Raw genomic sequence first — 5,379 nt, 5'->3', positions numbered from 1 at the left:
TTCCCAAGATTTTCAAGTGTATATGAAATATACTACATATTTACCTATTGTATTATTTTGTACAGTTGTAAATTACATTAAATAAATAATTAAAAAAAAAAATTTAATTTACATCTTTTTAATTTTTCATTTATCTTTACACCATTTAAATGTTCGTAACTTTTTTAGCCCTGATGAAGCCTTGCAACGTGGGTCTAAACGTTGGTTAGCAAAAAATAAATGTATACAATGTTGGTACCTTTATGGCCGCCAACCGGACTATATTCCTACAATCTACTTCATACGGTCTACTATCTTCCAAGGTGGAATATATTGTTTTTATTTAATGAGATATAATATTTAATAATTATCTGCACTTATTACACAGATTCAACATTTTGCTGCGAGATTCGCTAATTTGAAACGTGAGTAAATAAGTGCATATCCATAAATCGACAGAAGCAGATGGAAGGAGATGGCAAGGTGCGAATAATTGGACGCACCAGGCTCACTACATCGTCAAAGGGAAACTCCAAACCAGCTGCTTCAGATTTTCCGCCCCCTTTCCTAAAGAAAATTCAACTCCACCCTCATCTCTGCATCAACAGCCATTTTCGAATTCGAAGACCTTTCTGCTCGGATGGCTAGTAATCAGCACAGAACCGTTAAATTTGGTATTTATTGAAATTAGCAACTTCTTCGACTATACTATTGTGTTATTTTCTAGTTCATACCAGGTAGCTTGTTTACCCTTTATTTTTTCAATTTTTTTTTTAACATTTATTCATTGCTATTTACAACTGTACATTATAATACATTTAGTAATTCTGATCTAAGTTAAATTGGAGTGTTACAGGCGTGTAGCGAAACTACCCATTGGTAGCACTCTAATGACATTTTACATTAGCTGGTCTCGTGGCCATCTTCTTTTCAGGAGCCTCGGAGTATTGTCAGGAATGGAAGAGGATGCAAGATTAGAAACTAGGGGTTTGAGTGGTTAGAGAGTTTATAATGGAAGGAGTGATATCTGGTTCGGGCTAGATCGGTTACATAGGGAACATTAAGGTCTTTATGTATGATTTTATTTGTGACAAAGTAAGAAGCATTGAGGATTTTACGAAGGATTTTGGATTGTAAGGATTGAATACGAGAAGGTTTAGTGGAGCCCCAAAGCTCAACTCCATATGTCCAGATTGGCCTTATTACAGTCATGTAGATCAATCTTTTGTAATGTGTTGGAAGTTTAGACAGTTTGTCTAGTAAATGCTGTAATTGGAGATTTTGGGATACAATTAATGGGTTATTATTAACAGCGAGCACACTTTTTTCAATGTTTAAAAATTATTTATTCGTTTATTATCCATATATGATTTACCATCACGTTTGACGGTAGGAGGAGGTGGGGGGAGGGGGACAAGTGTAGCTTACTTACTTTACTTTTTGCAACCTGTTATAAAATTCTCTGACCTGTTCGGAACCCTATATCTTTTAAACTATCTATAACACTAGGAGACCATATAAAACATCGTTTAAAGTAGAGTTAATCTGCAAAAATATGAGTCCTAGTAGTTCTCAAGATTCATGTTATTAAAAGCAAGATTCAATGGAAATCTATATCTTAGGAAACTTGAGACGTACAGATTTTTTACAATGAACATTTTTTATGAAATGTTACTTTAAAAAAAAACTGTGTCTGGGGAAGTATTAAACGAAAACAGCTCTGTAAGGGCTCATATTTTAGTACATTCACTCACTTTAAATATATTCTATTACGTTTTATAGTGTAGTAGGTTCAAAGTTCAAAGTGTAGTAGGTTCAAAATATAGTTTTAACGATAAAGAGCTCCGAATGAAAAATTTAATTTTTATATCGCTTATAAACAGCCGCCATTTTTTATTCCCCTAACAATAATTAGCAAACTTATTAATTTTGACTAGTAATTATTTACATTAAAGTAATCGAACATTGGGATGAAATAACTGAATTTTGTCTCCTCTTGGGCACTTGTACTGGGGTACAGTACATTGTAAGGAAGTACTGTTACAACGTTCTACAAGGAGGTGATTTGTTCATGATTCACCAGTTTATGATTCACCGTTTATTATTATTACTCCCGAAATGGGGTTGACTCATGGCTACAGTAACAAAATAATTATTTATCTGCCACAGCTCGATTCGAAAGTGAATCTCAGAAGTTCGTTGCGTAGCACCTTACAGACTAAACTTCCACATTCCCTAAAGTATTGTATGCTAGGTAAAAATTCGTTTTTAAAATTACATTATTTAAGATGTGCGCACTTTTATTTAACTATTTTTTCGTCCGATTGTGAATTTATATAATGAAAGTTGCAATAAACATTACGTCAATTATTTGAATTTTCTGAATTTCATTGAACGTCATAAAATTTTTTTTTTGTAATACATTAGTAGATGCATGATAGTCGGCGAAACTCGATAGCAAGAAAATGCGTCTTATTTATTGTTCCGATTTTGATAAAACTCATTAGCAGATATATAGTGCTTTATATATACACATATTTGTAATCAATTTTATATTTTATGGCTAAAAACCTTATAAAAGTTTCATATTTATTTCATTTCATAATATTTTTTATTAATTTTTTTCTTGTTCTAGGCAATGATTGGCTGAGAGAATTTTCTACTCCAGGCAGCATCCACCAATCAAACAATTAGTACTGTAAGGTAGGTAGGCAATTAAGTGAGGAAAGTTAAAAATAAAATAAAACAAAACAGAGATGGTTACAAAATACTTAAAGGTGATTTAAAAGAGTTTTAGAATAGTTTGAATTTCGTTCCAATTAATTAAGCAGGAAAGTACCAATACGTACTTTGTGATTGTCTGTAACCATTGATGTTTCATTGATAAAATATCCGAATGTTTACACCTGACTTATATATATTTTATTATTTTTATGGATAGATTTTTTTCATTTTAATATAATATAATAAAAACATTATAAGTGATAAATAAGTAACTGAATATGACAAATCCCATTATAAAACAAAACTAATGAGTAGTTTTTTTGATAACTAAGTAATCAATTTATTAATTTGATATCAAATTTAGGGACGTTACGGTGGTGCAGGTTGGGGCTAAATTCGCAAGGTTGTGGGTTCGATTACCACATGGGGCTGTTAACATTTTCCTTTTGGTGGTCCCGAAAAATGAATGGTTGGCCACTCCGTAGCTCAGCGGTTATGAGCATGTATATCGTTCTGGGGTCTGCAGGCGGTGCCGGTTCAAATTTGGCCTTAGGGCGTTGAATGTTTTTATTACGTGGTGGTCCCACATAATGAAAAACTTGAACCCCTACCATGAATAACTAGGCAAACATTACCTTCTACCTGGATTACCTTTTAAAAAAATGAATCTTGACACTCCCATCTTGGTTAATACGCGGCCGCAACACTGGTAGCCACCAGTGGTTGCTTATAAGGTCTAGGAGGTCCACTTGCCAGTTTCCCTCACCAAATACCAATACCAATAGAGCTTTAATTTATTATGTATACCAATTACATTGTAATTTTATTATAACAAAGTAATATATATTTAACTTCAAATTTGAAGGTTGTTGGTGATACAGTAAATCAATAAACTGAATTTTTAAACCAAATTTTTTTTTTTTAATAATTTATTTATTGTAACTTACAACAGTATACATATATACACATCAAGTAAATTACTGTAAGTGATATTATGATATGATACAAACATGTGGAGAATCTACCCATTGATAGAACTCCAAAAACATTTCTAATGGAGAAGATCTCGAGGCCATCTTCTTTTCAGACGCCTAGGAGGATTATTAGGTAGTGAAGGAGAAGCCAGGTTAGAAACGAGTTGGTTTGGGTGGTTGGGAAGTTTATTATGGAAGGATTGGTATCTGGTTCTGGCCAGACTGTAAGGATTGGATTCTAGAGGAATTCGATGGTTTAGTGGAGCCCCAAAGCTCAACTCTGTATGTCCTAGATAGTCCTTATAACAGTCATGTAGATCAGTCTTTTGTGATGGATTGGAAGTTTGCACCGTTAGTCTAGTAAATGTTGTAATAGTCGGAATCGACGAGCAGTTTTCTGTCTTTTCAGTCTTGTATGAGGATTCCATGTCAGTCGTTTGTCGTTGGTCTTCAGTTTAGACCTGTTCAACAGGAATAAGTGGGGTATATTCTGTTGGGCAAGACGAAGGTTTACGACCATAAAATGTGATTTGGTGGGATTTATTGGAATTAATTTTAATCCTCCAGTTTTGGCACCATTCTTCGAGGGTGGTGATGTGGGATTGGAGGGATTGGGATACAATGTAAGGATCATTATTTACTGACAATAGGCATGAAGCAAAAATTTATAAATAAAAAATAAATAATATTATGAATAAGCAAGCATTCAGTGTAAGAAGGATTATTTCTTCCTCTCTCGAAATGGAAGGAAGAAAAGGAAATGAAAAAGCTGAAAATGCCGCGCACTCTTGAACCAGTATGGTTTAGGAAGTACAAACACTCCACAACTTTATGAAAAATTGACCGCTGAGCCATAAAAAGAAATCCTCCCCCCTTAGAGAAAAAAAAAGAAAAGAAAAACATATTTCTTTTATTTATCATCATTTGATAACTTGAATTATCTTAAATTTATTAATCTCCAAAGTTATCACTCCACCTGATAAAATAAACAAAAATTAATAAAGGGAAAAATTTGCTATTTAATATAATACAAGATGAATGATGCTACATTCTTGAAGTTTCTAGTGGAATTAATAGTTAGAATAGAATTAATTAATAGTAAAAAAAGTAGAGTCTGATTAACGCCATTTTAGAGTTTATGCTACAATTTAGTACGTAATAAAAATAAATTCGTTTCATTACAAGTAATAAAGTTTTAAGTATTGTGACCTAAGAGGAAGTTATATGGTGCAATAAAGGAAAATGTGAAATAAATCTTCAATGGCGGTTAGATTACTACTCTTATATATTTCGATCGATAGTGTATCTGATATTATTTCTTCAACTGCTCCTATCATATGTTTTTTGTTTTGTTTTCTACAACCTTATTTAGTTGATCCAATTATCTATTTCTAATCAAAACGTTATTACGAAAATGTTAATATCATTTAATTTTACAATTAATTGAAATAAACAAAACATATATTTTAATAGGAACGGGTAGCTCAGAGGTAAGACATTGTGATACTAACTCTATGGACCCGGGTTTGAATCAGCCTGTGGCAGATTATTATTTTATGTTTCACTGTAGCCGTGAGTCAGTCCTGTGGGTTCAGGAGCATTCCGGGGTCCAACCAGCCTCAGGAAAGTGATTCCATTTAATTAGGTTAAACTCTAGCTATCGAGCTTGACTCTGACCAAACAACCTCTTTGCACAACCGCT

General features: G+C 33.0%; 1 protein-coding gene across 2 annotated transcripts in view; it reads left to right on the top strand.

Moving 5' to 3' along the window:
• LOC106677814 (ly6/PLAUR domain-containing protein 6B) overlaps positions 1–5,379 on the top strand; it is a gene marked incomplete in the record, with an annotated part of 623,095 nt that overhangs the window by 452,803 nt on the left and 164,913 nt on the right. For both annotated transcript variants that reach the window (XM_067045488.1, XM_067045489.1), the window contains 1 exon segment: positions 2,615–2,682.

Source organism: Halyomorpha halys, unplaced genomic scaffold (genome assembly GCF_000696795.3).
Source record: "Halyomorpha halys isolate HHAL.00 unplaced genomic scaffold, Hhal_1.1 Scaffold109.1, whole genome shotgun sequence".
Classification (NCBI taxonomy): Eukaryota; Metazoa; Arthropoda; class Insecta; order Hemiptera; family Pentatomidae; genus Halyomorpha; species Halyomorpha halys.
The sequence above is the reverse complement of the archived record's forward strand: the minus strand, read 5'-3'. Positions and strand labels throughout refer to the sequence as shown.